Source organism: Chrysemys picta, chromosome 1, assembly GCF_011386835.1.
Source record: "Chrysemys picta bellii isolate R12L10 chromosome 1, ASM1138683v2, whole genome shotgun sequence".
Taxonomy (NCBI): domain Eukaryota; kingdom Metazoa; phylum Chordata; order Testudines; family Emydidae; genus Chrysemys; species Chrysemys picta.
Genome location: NC_088791.1, coordinates 168,956,533 through 168,978,702, shown reverse-complemented (window position 1 = coordinate 168,978,702; position 22,170 = coordinate 168,956,533). Strand labels below are relative to the sequence as shown.

Genomic DNA, 22,170 nt, shown 5'->3' with positions numbered 1-22,170 from the left:
TTGCTCATCATGCTCATTTGGGCCTCAACTCAATCAAGCACATGCTTAACTTTAAGTACGTATGTGAGTAGTCGTCACACTGGGCCACATGCGTAAGTGATTTGCTGAATCACAGGCTTAATTAAATTAGGATGTTCAGATACTGCAGTGATGAGCACAGTATAAGAACCTTTATACAAAATAAATTCTGGATACATTCTGCTGGCAGCAGGAAGCTTTATATTCCATTTTAAAGGAGCCATCTAAACAGACAATTAGATGGAGGGGTAGGGATTCTATAGCCTCTTAGCACTACCCTCTGACCCAGCCTGGGTACTGCAGCCTCTATACTCTAACTTGGATACAGGGCCAGCTCCAGGCACCAGCCCACCAAGCTGGTGCTTGGGGCAGCACCTGGAGGGGGCGGCGCAGCGCTCCGACCCGAGAGCGGGGCTGCGACCGGGCTCACCGCCGGGGAGAGCGGAGCCCCGGCCGGGCTCGCCGCCCTCCCCCCGGCGCTCTGGCCCCCGGCACTCCGCTCTCCCCGGCGGGGCTCGCCGCCCTCCCCGGGGGGCCGGGAGGCTCTTTTGCCTGGGGCGGCAAAAAAGCCAGAGCCGGCCCTGCTTGGATAAAGGTGTTATTGTTTCTAGACCGCCACCGCTCTGCAGTTTCATAGCAACTTCTATCCAAGGAACTCAAGTTGCTTTACAAACATTAAGGAATTAAGGCCTGCTGCCCCTTTATACTGTAAGGCTAGTATTAGGCCGATTTTACAAATAAGGAAGTCGAAGCACAGAAATTAAGTCCAACATTTTCTAACATGGTCACTATTTTGAGTTCCCATCTTCAGACACGTTGGGCTCCGTTTTCACAAACACCAATTTGAGTCAACAGGAACTGCAGCTGTTCAGCACTTCAGACGCTATAAGACTGACTCTTCAGCAGCTGAGCATCAAATATTATTTATAGTGCACTAGTGCCTCTAGGAGTCCTACTCCATTGTGCTAGGTGCTGTACAAACACAGAATAAAAAGAATCCCTGTCCCAAATCGGAGGCACCCAAAATAGTGACCAACTTTGAAATTTCAGCTGTATGTGACTTGCCAACAATCACTCAGCAAGGCACTGGAAGAGCTGGGAACAGAATCCAGATCTTTGCCCATATATTCCACTCACTAGCCCATGCTTCCTTTCCTTTGGGAAAGGACAGGAACCTCCCCTATTTCTATTGCTGACCTTAAGTGCTCAGCTGCTTTTGTGAAGAAAAAAAGTAGTTCAGGCATCAGCTATTGGCTTAGTTTATTTGCTCACTTAATATCACAGGCCACAAGAATATGGGGCTGAAGTGTACATTGTGGAGAAACCCAGGACTGAACAAACATGGGGACCAAACACCCCTCTCACCACAGGACCGGGGTAGAGGGGAATCCTCTAGGCCAGCGTTTAGGCACCTTGGTGAAGCAGCGTGAAGGAAACAAGCCAAGAAGGGAATGAACACAGGGACTGGCTACCTCACACCTCCCCAGTTAGCAAGTGCAGAATTGTTTATGGGTCTAGTAAATAATGCTAGGGAGTTAGAAATGAGTAATCACAAAAGTAAACAGTCCCTGTGCAGAGCGGGAAATAAGAGTTCAGGAGGCTCCCCCAGTGTATGTTCAAGGTCTATAATGTGCAGACGTGAGCAATCACAGCTGGAGAGTTGCAGAATGTGTTTCCAGACAGAGATTTTCTAGCTCTGCCTTTTCAAGCCAGACACTTTCAAAACCAGCAAGTGAATGAGTCCAAAAGCCACGGATACTACAGCAGCAGATCTTCCCTTCCAAGGTGGTATTTTAGAGCTCAGGAGGAACTCTGTATTCGCTACTAGCTCACCCATGCACATAACCCACAGTGGCCAAAGTGCAGCTGGCACTCCATGGAGTTCTACAACATGGCCCGTTGTTACTCTCATCCTTAAAATGGAGGGGCAGCCCAGACAGACAGACTGCAGGGCCCATCTTCTTTCTGAGCCAGTCAGGCTGCTTAGATAAAGATAAAACATTGCATGCTGGTACCGTAGTCTCCACATGCTACACCTCCATATGGAAGATGAAGGAAGCTACAGACAGCTCCATTTCTTGCCATTTTGTGCAACACTCAGGCTCCTGGCAAGTCCTTGGAGTCCCAGTGTTTAGGCACACTTAAGGCAGACACTTATGGGAAGGTTTCATGAGGAAAGCAATAGGTTCAAGAACAGGGGAAAAGAGCACTGTCTTTCCTCCATGAGTATGGCCACAGCTTAGAAGGTGTTATTAGAAACAGAGATCTGAGCCCTTCCTACCACAGCACAGAATAAAAACCATGGATAAAAAGGTCCAGTGTATGGTGACAGAAGCAAGTCAAGAGAGTTTCCTCCCAGCTGTCTGAGCTATTTCAAGGGGACATAGCACACTCGCAAGCATGAGAAATCACCTGCCTTCCCAATCTGAAGGGCTGTGGGGGAAAGGAGGGGGGAGGAGGAGGAGGAAAGAGATGAACTTGCAACATACCCATAAAACACAGTAACCATCCTCATCTCTGAATGTCTCCTGATCCTCCGTCAGAAGCAGAGGGGAGGGAGAGTCTTGCTCATCTCTTGAAGGGGACTCCTAGCTTCATCAAAACAGTCAGTCATTCTCAGAAAAAGCAACTGCTTGCAAAACTGAGAAATGAAAGAACTCTGCACAGAGGGCTTTCCTGAAACAAACCTGATTAAGGCTCCTAGTGACAGCAAATTGAGCAATAATGCAGACAAGACCCTCCTATCCAGCGGCTTCAGGACATGGACGTTAGCCACGTATCTCTTAGAGGTGTATTAGACTAGACAGGTGTTGTTTTTCTAGAGTGAGCACAGAACCATATTCAGAGATGGAAGAGACCTTAGAGGTCAAATCTAGTTAATGCAGGACTGTTCCCTACAGTATATTTTCTACTGCTTTGTCCAATCTATTTTAAGTGCCCCCAACTGACAATTTCTACCACTTCCCTTGGGAAATTATTTTACAGACTAATGGAGTTTACAGTCAGGAGCCCAAATAAAACAGATTGTATAGACTGTGAAGTAGAGATTGTTTGAAGCTTTCAAGTCCCCTTGTGGAAACCAAAATCGTATTCCGTAGGAATGCCTAAAGTTCTACAGCTTACAATAGATATACTGTAGCAATGAGGACCATCACTATTGTATTATATTTGTAAAGGTTGCTTCTAGCTTGGTTACTTCTCCATTTATTGATTGGTGGGTGGTAGCTTTTTGTCCCTCATTCCCTCCCCCCCTCCCGCCCAAATTTAGCTCTCTCTACCAGACAACCAAATGTCTAATGTAGCAGCCTCTCTTTTGGCGTTTACGTATTTAAAAACCACACCAGTACAGAGCAATACAACACATGAGAGGGTGAGGTAAGGATGACAAGGACAATCAAGTATATTTTTGTACACATATCCACCATTCAAGAAGGCAAATGCATAAGGCTCTTGAATAAATGACCAAGCTAGATCATGGGTGGGTGGGGGGGAAGGACAATATGTAAATAGACAGCTGCTGCCCCCATCCCCTCACAAAAAGCCTCCGCTCAGGGAAATTTTTAGTAGCTACAAATTCTTCCAGCTGCTAGTCTAGAAGGACATTTCACACTCCACTAGAAAGGGAATTTCCCCTACATTTGCAATCAAGTCTTGACAATGAGATCATATGTCATATCCAAGAAAAAAAGCAATATTATTGCAATGATATGCAGCTAAATATGGTACTATATTTGCAGAATTGCTAAAATTGTGTTTGTCATTTTTAGAAGCTAAGCTTCAATTTGTGAACTCATCTCGACAATCAGTTGGATGATTAAAAAAAAAAAGGAGATTCATCTGTAAAAGGGGTAAGGGGGAAAACTTGATAACAGCCAACAAACTTGTAAAGGGTGTAAACAAAGGAGGAAGAGAAAATATTTAATGTATAACTGGGAGTAATCAGAGGACATTAAGAAAATCAGACTAAATTTTCCCCTATCTGAAATAGCATCCTGGGACAGTGAGAAAGACAAAATGTGAGGAGTTGGAGACAGGATGACACAAGAGTGATCAAGTGTAAATATATTATTGTGCACATATCCAGCCACATTCAAGAAGACAAACACATAGGCTCTTTCGCTGTGGAATCATCACCCAAGCGGGATGGACATCCCACCAACATGGAATTTTAAAGTTAGACTGAACAAAACAATATATTAGAAAGATATTAAGTATTACGCATCAAGCAGCTTGGGACAGGGACTATGCCCGGTACAGCACCCAGCTTGCTTGCTGCTGGTGCTGAACACGAGTGAAGAATGCGAATAGTATAGAGAACAGTCTTGGAGTGGATAACCTAACCGGTATCTTCTCTCCACACCACCCCAGCCCCTCAAATCTCCATCTCGTAAAATTCAACTTACTGATGCTGCATATACCTATTCCTTGGATGGGGAGTTCCAGCAGCTGGATGGTTTTGTAATAATGTTACCTGTGCTCAAATAGTCAAAACTGAGCAGTGTCTTGGACTGCTAACAAGGAGCCCATTTAAACACAATCTCAGCATAGCAGCCACAGAGCCCAGATGACTCTTTCATGCCTAGAGGTGATCTCATAATAGCAGAATTGAGGGACAATTGGCCAGGGTATCCAAGTGGGCTTTTGGGGATGGAAAGAGAGCCTTGCTCTCACGCCGGTCGTCGAACTCGGCTCAGGCAGACACTGGCTTCCAGAGCTCGCTGGCTTTGTGAAAAAAGCACCACTCTTCTCCCCTGAGCTCAATGCCAGCTCTGGGGAATATATTCCAATTCAGCACTCCAAAATCATGCAAACTAGGACGGAGGGACAGGAGGAGAAACTACAGCCGCAAGTGTTTTATAGATATGCTTTTGGGGCACTCCAGTCATCAGCGTGGAAGTGGCACACAAGCAAGAGCTACAACGTATGAACAACTTGTTGCGATGCCGTCAACGTGGATCAAAGCTGCCGCAGCTGCAGGTGCTGCTGCTGGTGAGCACTTGAAAGAACTGTTCGGGCTGCACACAAAACACACCCCATCCTGCTGGCATGAAGCCAGTTCCTCTTCTGAAATCAACTGCTTTCTACACCACTTGAGAGTGCCAAGTCAAGCCCATGCCAGAGAGCAAAGGCACATGCAGACCCTTCATTTACCTCATGGTAGGGGGCACAGCCACTTGACAGTCAAAGCCATCCAAATTTAGATTAAAGTATAAAGGCACTTGTAAGATGTCTATCGTTCAAGGTTCTCAATAGACTTTACAAACATTAATGAAGGCTCACGACCCCTACAATATAGGGAAGTACCCTTACAGATGAGTCAGTAAATGGAGGTACCACAGAGTTAAGAGACTTGCCCAAGGTCATATAGGAAGTCAGTGACAGAGATGGGAATAGGTAGCCTTAACTCCCAGTCCCCTGCTCCAACCACTAGATGAAACTGCTATCTACTAGGGAGGGAGAAGTGATAATCAAGAGAAATGATTGGATTCATTCAGAAATGCCCCCAAATTGAGGGTGCTACCCAGAAAGCAGGTTCTGCTCACTGCCCTTGATCTGCATACCCGCAACAGTAGCGTTTACCTAACTCAGACACATTCCCATCTGGTTAAAATCTAATTACCAGCTATCATCATCAACCATCATCGGCAGCACTTGGAGAGAAATCCCATGGATTTCTGCTGGGGTGTTCAGTGGGTTTATTTTACATTGTGTGTCTTAATGCTCTGTAGGCATTGACTTCAAAGAGCTGTGACTCGAGGTGATTTTATATCTGTTCAAGTACAGATATATACTTGCAAGCTGGCTTCTTTGTACATTTATAGTCAAGGGTGTAGATGCATGAGCAACTGCCCAGATGAAGCATGGTGCCAGGCAGGGAGAGAATTATAAATATCCTGATGAGGAGGGAGCAGGCAGAAAGAAGTTTACACCAGTCATAAGGTCTGAGGCTCTGTATCTCTGTCTCAGGCAGGCAGAAGGTTAAAAGCAGGCTTTCCCATTACATTCAGTCCCCTGCTGCTGACCCATTTAATGAACAGCCATTTGTGTCACTTCCCCTGCCTCTGTTCCCTTCTCATGTGGTGAAAGAGAAACGTGGCCAGAATACATGCAGCTACAGTAAATGCAGAGTAAAGAGAGAGGCTGAGTTTGAACGTTGGGGTTTTCTTCATTATTAATTATTATTATTATTGTTACCACCACCAGATATTCTCCCCTCAACATTCTCCCAGCAGCTCCTTCTCTTTACCTGAATGTAACTTTGAACATTTAGGCATTTCATAAGCCTTGTATAAAAGGAGCCTGTGAAATAATTAAAAAATATATATATTAATTAACTAACATCAATCAACCAACCGTGCTTTGGATGTCCTAAGAGCCTTTCATCTTAGTATCTCAGACTGTCTGGCAAATACTAACTAGTTAAGCCTCACAAATCTCCTTGGAGAAGACAGTGATCACTTCACCCACCTCCAAAATTATCATTTCCTCTGGGGCTGACAGCCATCACTATTTTGCGGTGCACAGTGCAACAGTTTGTTATATAGACTTTAATTTAAAATCAAAATGAAATATTGCTACACAACCGGAGCATTGCAACCAATTTTGGAGGACACCAACTCAGATTACAGTGTCATTTTATTTGTATCGTAATACTTTACATTTACCAAATTTTTGTGATGTACTTACTTGTATGGTATATAACCAAGGAATGCAATATATGTGAATGTACAGACTCGGGATTTTAAATTATTGGGAGCTGGCAAATTTGCTACAAAATTATGTATTCTAGTAACATGAAAAGACTGGTGGACAGAAACACCCACATCTCAGTTCTGCCGCTGACTTCTGTGGTGTTGGGCAAGGTGCTTCACCCCTCTGTGCCTTCATTTCTTCATCCATAAAATGGGAACAATAATATTTAGTCACCTAACTCTCTTGGGCATTGAAGTGCTCTCAAAATACCAAGTGCTAGGAATTTTTATATGCTTAGATACTTCAGTGCTGAGTAGAGCTGGTCAGAAATATTTTGACTAGTCTTTTGTTGGAAAACGCTGATACGTCAAGACCTAAAATGTTTGTGGGAAGTGGGTTGGTTTCAAATTTTCATTTAGAAAAAAGTTGGGGAAAAAAAGTTTTTAAATTGTATTGTCTGCTTTCAAAATGACTTGTTTCAAAATTGAAGTTAAGTTATAGTAAATATGTTTTTAAAAGTTGAAATTGAAATGAAATGTTTCAACTGACCTAAATCCATTCTTTCCAGATTTTTGGTTTGCAAAAAATTTTGAGTGAATTTTCATCCCTATTGTTGATGGGGACATTTTTGAAATCTCAAAAAGTTCTCCTGGAATGAAAAATCTATTATCCTGCCCAGCTCTAATGCTCTTGCTGTAGAAAAAGTTAGAGATAGAATAGCTATCTCATGGAAAAGGCAATTCTCTTAAGATTTACCAGAAGGGCCCAGACCTGTCCTTGATGTCAGACAGTGTTGGTGATAGACTTTCAGGTAAACAAGCATATCGATATGTGTACATTAAAAATTATTATTAGTTTGCATGAATTATCATTGCATGTATCAAATTTTATTACTAATAAAATTCACTTATCAACATTAATGGATGGTGATAATTGTTAAGTAAAACAATAAATTTTTTTGTCTATCAGTTTTTATTCATGCATGTCACTTGTTTTGTTAGTTCATTTCTATTAACAATATGTATTAATTTATTCATCACATTTAAAACAATGCGGTTGATACAATCAAACAATTAATGCTGAAAGTGTGCAACTATCCATAAACGAAATTACCTAAAGATTAATATGTAATGAAACTTTAAAGTACTTCATAATCTGCACTGAACGAAGCGTAACCTCTTCTATCTTTGAAGCCAATTATAAAAAATTACATTTTACCTAAAAACAGAACCAAAAAAACAAAATCACAATGTGGCACGTTTTCTGAAAGAACATTTGCTTTTGTACTTTTAAGACTTTTGATTCTATTTGGTCCTAACAGTGAAGCAAATTGTGTAGTAATTAAGCGGCTGTTGTGGATCCACTTAAATAAAGCCTTCCCAAAAAACACTTGCTTGTTCAGTTCTGGAGTCAATTGTCTGATTTCGTCACTAGTACAATATTCAAAATGGTTGCTGACAAAAACCACTTTAATTGCACACAGCAATACTCAGCGTCAAATCACCTGAAAATATTGGGCCCAATCCTGCAGCCTCTCCAGGCATGAAATTCCTATTCTGTCACTGGAGTCAATTGTCACAGTTCAGGGAACTGTATCTGCATCTCTCCCTTGTGGTCCAGCAAAGAGGCCCATTCTAGACTCCAGGTGCCTTGGCCGTCACTGCTCTCGGGCAAAGTCATGTGTCTCCCACTGCTGACTGGGATTTTTCCTGTCTGCACACTGCCTTGCCTACACCAAGTTCCCAAGCAAGTCAGACTGCCATAACAGGCCTGCCTTGCTGTCTCCAAGAATCTATCCATCTATAAATAGCATATTCCCCACGGAAGTTACCACACAGCCCTTACTAAGCAAGCACATTTTTTCTTAAGGTGAAAGCACTCCAGAGAAAACAAATTAAAACAATAAAAGGAACCTATGCACATGCTAATAAGCTTACCGGAGATCACGCCAATTCCATGGACTCTAACAGGTGATTGGTCATTCAAACCCCACCATGGGGTTTCTCCGGGGTTACAAGTTCACAATACAGTTAGCTCACAACAAACAGACCCAAGAATCTGAAACTCACTCCTTTATACAGTTTGGGCCTTTGATTTTGGGGCCCTGGGAACAGCTAGTCAGCAGACAATAGCCCTCGCCTCAGGTTGTAGCTTCAAAGAGCTGGATTTTTGCAAAATCAGAGGTGTGGGGGCAGGGGAGCGTTAAGCGAGGGTACTTGCATTCACCTCCCCCTAGCTATTTCCCAGGAAATCCACTTCTCACGTATCGTCCCAAAAGTTGATTCTTGTCTGCCACATTGGTCAATATAGTCCTTTCATCATCCAGGCCCACAATAATACTTAGTCTTTGCATGAAAGACAATGGACTCGAAGGGTATCTAAACTCAATATTTCCTGAAGATATTGCAGGCAGTTGCCCTATCGGTCACAAGAACTACCTACAAAAAACAGCTGCAGAACCAGGTCAGTCAGGAAATGGAGTGCTGTAAAAAAACCCAGACACAATGAAGATGGAAAAAGAAATTGGGGACATGTTTGTTTATAGATATTCTGGCCTCAGTCAGAAAAATATGTTCTGAGAACAAACATGTTGACATTTAAAATAAAAAAATATTTCTTAAGAAAAAAATACCACAATATTCTACCGTAATGATCAAACCACTGGAGCAATAACATTGGAGGCTGATGTCATTCCATTACTGGGAATACTGTAGGGCTTTTATCTATAGTAGTTTTATTAAGGATGAATCTTCATAGCAGGAGAATCTTCTGCACACTTTCAAACTTGTTATTCTTAATAAAAAAAATCCTAAACAAAATTAACAGACTGAATTACAAGAGTATGAAAGCAGAGCACAGTAAAATAGGCAAAAAGCACTGTAAACCCACAATTATCTCATTGATGGCGCTCTACATATAGATGGTACTTTATAGATCACTTAAATATAGTATCCTTTTCCCAGAAGGTCTCTCTGACCAGGTCAGACAAACGCAGTCAGGGATGACAGTTTATGCATGGGAAGGTGATTGTTGTTCTGTGGAGTATAGCATTCAAAATGTATTTGTTTTTCTTTTGGACCTTTCTGGGAAATTATATTTATCTGAAAAACACTACAGAGAGAAATTCCAGAAGCCCAGTCCTGCTTTGGTTGCATATACATATATGCATTCACCTCCTCCATAATTCCAGGAGAAACATCAGAGATACTCCCACCATAGTCAGACTCTTCATATTGCAAAGCCTGCTCTATGGATCAATCCCCCGTCTCGAGAGACTGCTTTAAAAGTACCTCTATGAGCTTGATCTTATATTACTAATGCTGGCAAAACTCCGTCAAACCAATGGCATTTTTACCTGCATAATCAGTACGTGTTTACGCCCAAGATAGATTCCAGTACAATTTTGTTCAACCTTTAATTTCTTAGATGACCATTTATTGCATGTCCCTGAAGTGATCACTTAAAATAAATTATATTCATTATGTATCTTTTTTCACTAATTCTGTGACTGTAGAATCCTTGTTTGTACCACTATTAACCTGGAAAATAGATCAGTATAAGGGTGTGGGGGAGGGAGGGGAGAGAAAAAAACATTTATTTTATGGACTTTAACACTGGGTCACAGTTGATAAGGTACTAAGATGAGGTTTACTGTAGAATTTCTGTTGCTCCATATCTTTGTCTTTTTGGGTTATTTCTATGGCCATATTTTATATTTTACTCTAGAAATAGCTTACAGTCAGCACCACATAACCAGAGTTTATACAATAGAGATGGGATACTTATGTATCTGAATAAGCTTTCAAAATCCACGATATTGGGCCACCTCGGGGACCATGACCTACATAAAAAGGCTGGCTGGAAGCGGACTTATTTTCTACATGCAACTGAAATTGCGTTAAAGTACAAGTGTGATTCTGATAGGTCTGAATTTGTTTCATACCGCTTTTAACTACTTTTAATTCATAAAAACTACAAGCAATAAGAGCACAATTACTCGCCATTGGTATAGTTTTGTAATTAAAATGTCTATATAAGAGAAAATATTCAAGCATGTACAGGATTGTTGGTGTCTATTATACTTCTGTTGAGCCTGCCGGCTGTTTATCCCACATGAAAACCCTAGTGCTGCTATTATACATTACATTTCTTCTTTCCACTAAAGAGTCTGTTTTATTTTGTGCTAATTAAAATACATCCCACAGAATAAGCCATTTTTAAATGAATGCTGATGATTTCAAATCCACAATTTGAGAACTATTTAAAAGTTACCTTGCTTGTACAGACCCTATGATGCTCAATTCTGATCTCACCCATGCTGGAGTAAATTAGGAGTAATGTTATTAGAATCTCATAGATGAAAGGGTGATTATATTCAGGTCCATTGGATCCAAATGAAATATAAGTGAATGCAAATAAACTGCACACTTCCATTCCCATCTAAGGCCCCATCCCTGCAATCAGTTCTGTCCAAGTGGACATATGCAAAGCACAATTGAGCTTAAGGGGATTTGGCAAGGGCACAGGGATCCACCTGCATGGATCTAACTGCAGGATAAAGATCTAAGTCAAAACAAATTTTGCCATCAACTTCAGAAGTAGCAGATTTGGGCTCTAAGCGAATATGCATAAGCCACACAGGGAATACAAAAAGACATGCAGTAATACAGAGATATGCAGTAGCATTTAAAAAAAAAGAAAAGAAAAACACGACAACTTTATTTTGGAATATATGTAATGCTCTGAATATTATACTAATGCCTAAAGTTTCTGGGCCCATCTGGGACTAAGCCAAAAAACTGTAGGCACTGCATGACAGGGTTCTGTTCATATTGCTCTGAAAAAATACTTACAGTGTGAAAGTTTAATTTTATACTGCATGTTTCACATCAGTTATGATTAGTATGACAAGAAGCTGTTTCTTACTGGAAAGTCATTGTTGAATTTTGGAAGCTGTGAAGAATAGCAGATATTCCTTTAAAATTATTTTTCTCCCCCTCTTCTACGGGTCTTTCTACCAATCCTGCCCTGTTTTCAGATTAATGCTACAATCGGTTATAAAACAAGTCAGAGGCACCAGAGGCCAGCAATGAAATTACTGCAGGACCTTAACTCTGAATTGCCTCACTTTTGTAAATTCCCAGTGTGCACGGTTCTAATAAATTATCATTCAAAAGCTGGAACTGCATCAGCAGGGTTTATTCCTGGAGAGCAAAACCAGAGGAGGAGAAGACACAGACAGTTTAGCTCATTGCAAAGGATCAAATTCTGCCTTTGAATGTACGACTCTCCAAACAATTTCACTGGGAATCTCACACGCACACTTGCAGACATATTCTGGATGTGTTAAATAATGAAACAGTTACCCTTTGGATCAATATAACCCAGGAACAACTGCTCCTATTTCAAACAAAATTATAGATTTCAGAAATCACATCAAACATCATGATTTGTGCAGCCTCTCCATCAGTTTTGCATCATTTAGACACAAAACCAATAAATGTCACTGCTTAACAGATTACATATATAATTATTACACCTACCGCTGTAAAGTACTTTAAGACCCACAGAGAGAGTGACCAGATGTCCCGATATTAGGAGCTTTGTTTTATATAGACCCTATTGCCCCTCCATCCCGATTTTTCACATTTGCAATCTGGTCACCCTACCTTCAGATAAAATGGGCTAGAAAAGCAATTTAACATAATGCACATCAAAATGCGTTTTTATTTCATATGCAAGTATTATCCAAAATAAAGAGCTCTGCAATGGAGAAATAAAAGCAGAGGTTGATTTCCCCAAATTCTCATTGGCGCGCACACACACACACACACACACCCCTACCTTGTTCCACTGAAACAGTTCTGCAAACCTTCCAAAGCTCTCCTTCTCTGGTAGGAGCTTCAGTCTGCTCCAGTACTCAGCCATAACACTATAATCAATGTAATACTAATAAACCTAAGGGGTGGGGGAAGCCAGCCAGTTGAAAGGTGAGAGGAAGCTTCTATTCAGTTATTTGACTAGCATGTTTGGTGATGAGTGACCTAGGTTATACTATTTTAGGACACGGTCATCACCTTTGTATCAACATTCCATCCTCCTGGCCATGTCTCCCACAAATAACATTTTTGCCTGTTAAAAAGATCATACACACGAAGAGTAAGATATGTTTTTACCAAGCATTAGCTAATGAATTTTAAAAACAGAAAAAAATATTTTACCCAGAGCTTAATAAATCCTAGACAAAGCTCTCTCCTACGTAATATACTGCACACTCCGTTTCTCTGGACAGCTAGAGAATGTGAGGTTTATATTGAGATTTATAAACCATATATCACAGCTGAAACCATGGCACTGAATACTCTGCTACAATTGAAGTTCTCAACTGGCTGCAACTTAGAAATAAACGTCTTCTAGATTGGTTGTTCCGAGATTAGAATATGTCCAGTTTCTAAGAGGTTCCATTAAATTATCAAAACCGCCTGCAGAAAAAAGCAACAACAGGCTGAATGAACACAATCAGATCTAGTGCAAGATTATACAATGGGTTTGTAATTTGAGACCTGAGTAGCTAACAAGAAAAAAAAAACAAAGAGGATGAGATCTTATTTAAAAGTTAGTGGTGCTCTTCTTCCAATATTCAGTGTCATTAAATTATATTTCTCCGAGCCTATATTTTAGAAATGACATAATTCTAAAATTTAAAAAATTATCTTAGTAAATTAATACAATTCTACTGAAAGTCACACATTTGCCTGTATATCAGATGAACGGAGACAATTTGTTTCTCATCAAGGTCATGTTTCACATTTGAGATTTTACTGCAAAAGTTGGGTGAATTAACTCTCTCATGACCTACTCTGTATTCCAAACAGTCGAGCACTAGCAGTGGAGGAGCAGTTTAAATCTGACCATTCATTCAACCTCCATTGCCAGGTTATTAGTAGTAGTGTTCAGAAGACCCAATTATAAACCTATGGAGCCAGATTCTGCTCTCCTTTACACTGCTGTAAATCCAGAGTAACTCCACTGACTCCAGGTTTGCCTCAGTGCAACAGAGAGCAAGATTAGGTCCATGATGTCCATAATGCTCACAGCAGTTTTAGTTGTTGCTTGTTCAATTTCAATCCAAGCACAAAAACAAAGGAAAAAATATATAGATGTTTTACATAATAGGGCAAAGATTATATTATGGAACATAATTCTAAAATTAGGGGTAGGTAACTCTAAATCTTCAGGAATACCTGGGATGAGAAGAAAGGGTCTTTCTTTTCATTCACCTATATCTATATTGGGGTGCCGTACACCCTGAAGGCCCAATCCTGCTCCCATGAGCGTTAAGAGTTTTTTCTTCTCTTATTAATTCTGATAAAAGGATGGTTGGGATTATTTGAAAACAAGAACACACAGTAATGTTTATAGATAGGAATAAAAATATATTTACATGGTTTTAACCTCCGCAATCCTCCCCAAACAACTGATGCATACATTTCGCGAATACTTGTCATAAATCCTTTAGAGGAGAAACAATTTTTATACAGAGAATTAGTATCTGCAGAAAACCAATAGCCTGAATATTTAAAATTGTTTTCTGCAACTACACAGAATGTTCAGGAAGTTCTCCTAGTCTTTTGATTTTCACTCTACTGTCAAAGGGATCTAGATAATTGAAACTCATAGTCTGAATAATTCTGTTAATGCCAGTCAGGATATTTTAGAAAAGGGACAAAAACACAGCAGGGATTTCAATATGCAGCATAGTTTCATGCTCACTGTTTCCTGCATGCACATTGTGCGTTGAACATCTCATGAGCTGGTTTAGCTAATAGCTCTGCAGGTATATTACTGTGGGAAAGTGTATTATCTTCTGCAGACGGGAACTTCACATTTCTAATATGCGTTCAGCTCTAAGTTACATTTCTCTGTCCTTATTGTTAATTTTTCCTTTTACAAAATTGCTTTCCATGCTAGCAAGCACTCATCTTTCTTTAGGTGTTACAAAGCTTTTGGAAACCTCCTTCTCTTTACCCCCTCTGCTCTACCAAATTGTGTATATGCTGCATATTAGAACACACATCTGACTGTGGAGGTGGGCTAGGTCAATTCAGAGCTTTACACCATCGCTCCTGAACAACCCAGTTATTCCTTTCCTCCAGTAGGAGTCTGGGCCCTCAGTCACACGGCACCTTGGACATCTAAAGGGAAGGAGAAGCAGGCAAGCCCAAAAGAGATTCTTTATCCTTGCAGGAACATATTTTCAGAACTGCAAAAGGAGAAAGAATCAAAGCTATGCTGGCACACAGCTAGCAACTGGAAGTGTTCATGAACACTGGCTGATATGTTGCCTCATCTGCATTATGCCCATAGTTTCCCAAGGTTCACATACACATACACCACCATAAAGAGGATCACTAACATGGCAGGCACTATTAGAAAGAGCTACAGTGTGCTTAATAAACCCAAGGAAGAACATGAACACACACCTCTGCCTGCCTACCATGAGAAAGCTTGCTCCCAGGGATTAAAAGTTGCATGCTATGACACATGGAGTGTGTACCTGCCAGCAGCCACAGAGGCAACAATGTCAGGTGTTATCTCTAGCTATACCCTGCCCATTGTCCTTGTGTTAAATTGACCCCTGAACTCTGCTTCCATGAGTGCTGGAATTCCTAAAGGTGGCAAAATGATGCCAGTTTGGCATTTCACCTCAGTGGCCTGCTACTATGCACCAATCCAGCTTTGGAAAATTCTCCCTCATCTCCAATTGAGAGAAACTCTTCCTAGCATGCCCCCATAAGGCAGTGTCACTCTAACCCTGCTTTTCATGAATGCCTTCAGGAAATGGCTTCTCCACGAATTGCATGCTAATACTCCCCACCAGGCAGGCAGGGCAGCCAGCAGAGTACCCTAGGCTCCAGGAGCTCTGCTAGGCTCTCCGAACACATTTCCAGCTGCACTCCACTTGGTTCTTGTGGCACAAACTGGATTCTTTCATAGATCCACACCTCCTGACCTCTGAATGAGGTTGGAAGGAAGAAAGGGGACCAAAGACAGGAATATTTTAAATGCCAGTAAGGTCAAGAACTTTCCTGATCCATTTCTTCAGCCTCTCTTTCTTTCTTTCTTGCTCAAGGCCAGCTGATTCATGAGATCGTTCATGACACTTCTGCAACCCAGTTGCGAAGATGGTTCTCAATCCCGTTGGGGAAACCAACAGCTCTGACCTCTGAGATTTGTTCCCATTTGCTGGCAGACAGAGAACTGTGAGCTTCTGTAGTAACCAACCACAAAAAAATCACAATGTCCGTAACCACCAAGTCCTTTTAATTTAGTACCCTGCAGCAGTATAGAAGATGTGACACATGCTCATTGTCCCCCCACTAGCATCCCCCCAGCCACTCTGAAACCTCAAAGTGAGTCACTACGCTTTCCTTAAAGACAGATGTTAATCTACCCCCCAAACCTACCCGCCCCAGCAAACACACATCTGAGAAGTTTGTTAGCAAAGACAGGCAACACCAAGCTTATCTGAGGAAGGACACAAAGTAGCTGAGAGCTGCAATACCGGAGCTAGAAATTGTTACCTCAGAAAAAACTAAATATAGAATGGGCCTTTATTTAGGCCCAAATGTTATTTGGGTTGTTTTTAGTTCTTCGGTCCTTTTTTAAAATATGAGATAATATAACCAAGAGTTCCACTAACGCATGGCCAAATTCACATGTTTTTTTCTTGCAGCTCAGTCATCAACATCCTCCTGTGCATTTGGGGCTTTGTGGATCTCAAAGTGAGTTGTCTGGGTGCAGCATATGTCCCCAGGAAAGCCATGTAATATCTGACAGATTCCCTCCATGGAAGTTAATGCTGCAAGAAGCAGCAGTAACTTCTGATCTAGGACTTCTCACTCTCTGGGGGAGAGGAGAAAGAGCACAGTCTCCTGACTAACATAAATATGATCACAGAGCCACTATTCTTAATCCTGCCTCAGCATGGAATGGGCTAGATGACCTGGAGGTTCCTTCTACCCCTCCATTTCTATGAGTCTGTATTGCCAAAGGGGAACACAGAGCACGGTACATTTCACAGAGGGGCTGGCAGTTGGATCTGGAATTCTGGTGGCGCATCTGGCTCCTTTGCAACTCCAGAAGCAGCATCTGTTGCCCCTTCCACACCAGCCTGAGCTAAAACTCGCAGTCCTCAGTGTGGTCCAGCTATTAGCAAGAAACAGAAAACTACACTTATACAGTGAGTTACACCGCCATTTCTGGAGTAGAATATGACAGCTGCCTAACAACACAAAGCAAGACTGGCCAGCACTGGGTGCCTGTTCAGTTTGGCACAGGAAGTGAAGAATTGTGTATTATTTGAAGCTGCTGGGTTCACTTAGGGAGGCAGAATATAGTTAGTTACCTTTGTGGAAATTTGGCCAGGATACCAGAGCTGAGGAGAAATGAAGCAGCCAGAAGGGAATTGAAACTATACAACTTCACATCAGTTCAGTCGGATTACTGGTACAGAGACTATCTTTCTCCTTACATACACACAATAGTGATAAGGGACCTTCCGAAAGTTTATGTGATGTTTTTTCCATATCTAAAGAGCAATCACGTGTTTTCAGTCAGAATGACTTCTATTGTAGATTTAGGGAAAACAACAAGTAAAGTTTCCACGACAGAGAGCAGGAGAGAGCACTGTTTGTGCGCTTTGTAACATGCTGCATCAGCTCTGCCTCACACAACAGCCACTGCCTCTGCAAAGCCGCAGACTCTTGGAAATTTAAAGATGCAGGACAGAAAAACATTGTTTTCCAGTTACATAGCTATATGCACCACAGTTCAGACATTGTTTGAATAAGCATCCGAAAGTTCAGATTCATATCCTGATAGCTTAGTCAAGAGACCTCATGAGATCAGACTTTATTGCAAGAATTCTGGTATTTCCCAATTTTAGTCAACTGGGAAATACAAGACATGTTTTATTCCCATAATATTTTAGGGCTTTTAGAGTTAGTTTGCAAGTAGAAATGCATTACAACAAAAGTTCTGTGAACTTTTTCAAACTTCAGAAAGAGTTCACTTTGTTCACTTTCAGTGGGTTCTTATTTAATCTAAATCACGTCATCCCATTCTGAGAGATGGGAGAACCAGTTAGAATGAAGTAAGGCTATATCAAGCCTTCACTGAACATCTGTAGTTTAAAATCATTCAGCTCATTTTCTCCCTTCCCCATTACTTCCCATTTTTAAATGTTGCCTCTGTGTGTCCTGCTTCTGGGACCAGCAGAGACAGGCAGAAATGCCATTGTCATCATGGTGCCCATAGGAAGTCTGGAGAGATTTTTCAGAACCATAGAATTCAGAAAGATCGTTAGGTGTTTCTCGGAGTCTAACCAACCCCCCAAGCCTTTATGGTTCAGCCATTACTACTTTCTCCTTGAAGACTACAGAGCTGGAGTGCTCGCTCACCCCCACTCCTTCCTTCCCCCACCCCAACCTGCACAAATTTTCCTTTCCAGTTTCACTGTGTTCAACAGCACAGAATGCAACTCACTGGGGCAAACAAATTGTTAGTGTAACAACACTGACTTCAACAGGCATGAATCTGGCCCACTGTCTGTCTGTCTGTCTCTCTCTCTCTCTCTCTCTCACACACACACACACACCAGTGTGACAACAAGACCATTTCAGTAACAAGCCTGGCTTTCCTTTTCTGATAGAGAGAACCCCCTGCCTTACCCTAGCAGGAAGGAACCCTGAAGCCACAGCACAGAGAAAGTCACATCACCTTTGTAATTGTTCTTGCTGTTAGTGCAGTGCTCAGACCTCCTACGTGATTTCCTCTGCAGAGTCCCTTACCAGGTTCTCCCTTCTACGCTGGGTTGGAAAAAGAGTGCCTGTCGCCAGCATGAAAGCACCTAATCATCAACATAGCCCAGTTTTACTGCCACATCACTCTCAGTTAGACTGGTCTCACTGCTTAGAAGAAGAGGGTCAGAGGGAGTTATAGGGAGGTTTATAAAGAACAGAATAAAAGCAGGGGGGAAAGAGGGCAGGTGGGATTATGAAAAGGAAGATAAGGGATACAGAAGGGTCTATTAAAAACTGGACATTTACCATCACCTCATTTCCAGTCTGAGGCACAGCAATTACTGCAGAGCAGCAAACTCATTTTTTATTTTTAATTCAGCCTAAAGTATTTAAGGGTGAGAGGAGGGAAATAGGGAAGCACGGAGAGAGACTGGAGGAAAGTTAAACCATTATGTTCACATGCCATTTGCTGCTCTGCTTTGGCCAGGGCTCATTCAGTGACCAAGTTCTGCCTCCTATTCAGGAAGCGTCCCTAGGCACACGCAAGCCGCCAAGATGTGCTGCTTGTCACAGCAAGGCACAAGCTGCCAATGGATCACTAACCACGAGCCTTGGGAGCACTGGTGGGGTTGGGCAAACTAGGCTTTTTGACCCAGATCCAGTTGGCAGAGTTTAACCACCTTGCACTTTGTTGCAGACAGAGATATATACAGGATAGAAACCACCTTTATTATGCTCCTCACATTCACCAGCTGGGGGTAACCCAGCCATATGTCACTAACCACACAGCTTGCTGCAGGACCCCAGGGTGGAATGTACAACACCCATGGAAAGGTTAATTTGGAGGAGGAGATGTTACAAATAATGGCATCCAGTATTGTCAGCTCCAGGTATTCAAACAGGCTGGACTCAGGCCATCTAAAATCATGTTGGTTTAAAAAAAAAAAAAAATTGGGGTTCTTTTCATTTGCTTCCTGGCGTCTTCTTGAGTCTTTAGGGTTCATGTTTTCAAGCTTTTTGTCCCATAGGCATGAGGGCTAGAAACTTACTTTTTTGAAAATGATACTCCAGATTCTCCGGTAGTCTACAGGACTCAGGTAATGACTCCAGGAGCCAAGGCTTTAAAAATAAAAACCCCCAATACTGAGAGACAGGGCCGGCTCCAGGCACCAGCCGAGTAACCTCGTGCTTGGGGCGGCAGATCGTACGAGGCAGCATTCGGCACAATCCGCTTTTTTTTTTTTTGTTCCGCTCTGGCCACCCTGTAGGGGGCGGCGGTGCAGAGGAGGGGAGTGCCCCACTGAATCCCTGGCCGCCCCCTTCTCTTTCTCCCCCCACACTCTCTCCCGCGCTAGCCGGGGCACCAGCGCAGGGAGTCCCCCCTGCACCCTGGCTCCGGCCGCGCCGCAAGTTTTTTTTTTTTTTTTTTTTGCTTGGGGCTGCAAAAAAGCCAGAGCCAGCCCTGCTGAGAGACTTGTGACGACATCATGAGAGTGGAGTAGAGACAGCAAGTTGTTCTTGCAGTGCAAACCTTCTAACCTGGCATTTCTTTTGGCAGCATGTTATCACTCAGTAGCCTACAGACGAGTTTGGGGATTTTGCAAAAGCCCAGGTTTATGGTCCTCTTCTCCAATATATTCAGTTCAAGTATGATCTTATTAAACTCAGCCATTATTCCCCCATCCCCAATTAGCTTCCAAACTGTTTATTTCTGTTGCTCTTAGCTTCTGTGCACTTGTTAAGACAGATCACTGCAGTCACAGAAGCCCTATACTTTTGTCACACACAGCCCTGGTAGCATTCCCCCACTGGCTGGAGGCTCCCCAAGTTGTGCTGCTGGCCTACCTCATTGGGTCCTGCCTGTGTGCTCTTTAAACCTCAAATCCGAACAAAATGCAGGCACCACCCCTCGCTGTGGTCTCTAGGCATGCTCTGGAGGTGCAGACCCTCTCTAGCACCCTCTTCCAAGAGCTGAGACCCTGCACTCGAACGGCTTAGCCCCTGGGACTGGTTTTGACCCCTCAGTGTCCTTTAATTTAAGCACACCTTCTCCCAGACCTCCAGCCAGAGGGACGTCCTGGATTTACAGTTTAACTCTTCAGGGGCACATGATAGTTGAAATCAAATAGAGCCAGACAAACAGACTCAGCATGGGATTCCAAACACCACTGCTCTTTACTGAATAGCACAAGCAATACACAGATCTATACAAAACACACCCATACACACTACCGGGTCTCAAGTTCCTTACTACTGGCAAGACCTTTGGGCTGGGGCCGAGTCCTCTGGGGTGCCCAGGATCCTTCCCCTACAGCCCATGGCTTGTCTTCAGAATCAAGGAGCTTCTCTAGATTGGTTAGCCTTCTCTGACCCTGATTAGTCCCACAATTAAAGCCAGACCCCGCCCCGCTATCCATCTTTCCCCCTCTCTTGCCCAAGGCTTCCTGTCAGGGCTGGCTCCACGGTTTTGGCCGCCCCAAGCAGCCAAAACCAAAAAAAAAAAAAGCTGCGACCGCGATCTGCGGCGGCAATTCGGCGGGAGGTCCTTCACTCCGAGCCGGAGTGAGGGACCGTCCGCGGAATTGCCGCCGAATACCTGGACCTGCCGCCCCTCTCCCAAGCAGCCGCCCCAAGCACCTGCTTGAGAAGCTGGTGCCTGGAGCCGGCCCTGCTTCCTGTCTCCTGTTCTGAGAGTCCCTCAAGTTTGTCTCCGTACCACCACCTGGTGTCTTTGTGATGTTGCTGGCCATTTTCCACTCTTACTTCACCAGCCTCCCGCAGAGAAACTTAATCGAACTGGTTTCCCCCCCACTCAGGTACCCTCCTCAGCACACCCATTGTTCAGTCCGAGGACGTCATTAAAGATAACACCTCTTCATTGTTCATGGCCTGGCAGCAATGTGCTACACCTTCCCCTTCCTTCCCCATCCATTAGAAAATGGTGGATTCCACATCGAGGAATTCCATGATATTGTAGTTTCAGAACAGCAGCTTCAGAATATCAACCAAAATTCATGATTTGTACATTGACAGATTCCCCAAGTTGTCAGAACTGTCAATCAAGGTGACTATAAGAGAATAAACAAACTAAAAAGTCTCTCTGGGAGAGTGCAATGTATCTCTCTTCTAATATAATGCATTAACTGCATCACAAAATAGCCGCCACCTTTGCAGACACTATATCCTTAGACATTTAAAAGTTGCATCACACAGAAAACAAAAGTAACTAAATTTACCATATCAGGCATAGTTAGTTAATGTTTGATCTGCAGCTAGAGGCCTTCCATATGCACACCATTACGGGGATCTGCTGGCAGGACAAAATTACCAACCTGGAGGTTCTCCAAAAGTCAAATGCCATAAGTATCTGATAAAAGCCCAACTACGCTGGGTTGGACACATCATTAGGATGCCTGACTATCGACTCCCCAGAAAAATTTTCTACGGAGAATTGGCACAAGGACATCGGAATCAAGGCCGCCCCAGAAAGTGCTACAAGGACAGCATCAAGAACGGCATACGCTTTGGTGCAATAAAACCGGATGATGTTGAGAAGGCTGCGTTAAATAGATCAGCATGGAAGCACACAATACTCTGTCCTCTTCAAAGGCCTGGAAAGCTCTGAGATTGTTAGTTGCAAGGGAAAAGCATCATA

General features: G+C 42.7%; 1 protein-coding gene across 6 annotated transcripts in view; it reads right to left on the bottom strand.

Annotated features, from left to right (window-relative positions):
- CD247 (CD247 molecule) overlaps window positions 1–22,170 on the bottom strand; it is an 80,458-nt gene that overhangs the window by 24,709 nt on the left and 33,579 nt on the right. For 2 of the 6 annotated variants that reach the window (XM_065575106.1, XM_065575127.1), the window contains exon 1: window positions 20,361–20,500. The exons of 3 other annotated variants lie outside the window; for them this stretch is intronic. The gene's annotated coding sequence lies outside the window, so the exon portion shown is untranslated. Of the gene's footprint in view, window positions 1–12,555; window positions 12,696–20,360; window positions 20,501–22,170 lie in introns of those variants that run through there. One more of the 6 variants, XM_065575120.1, reaches the window with a different exon arrangement.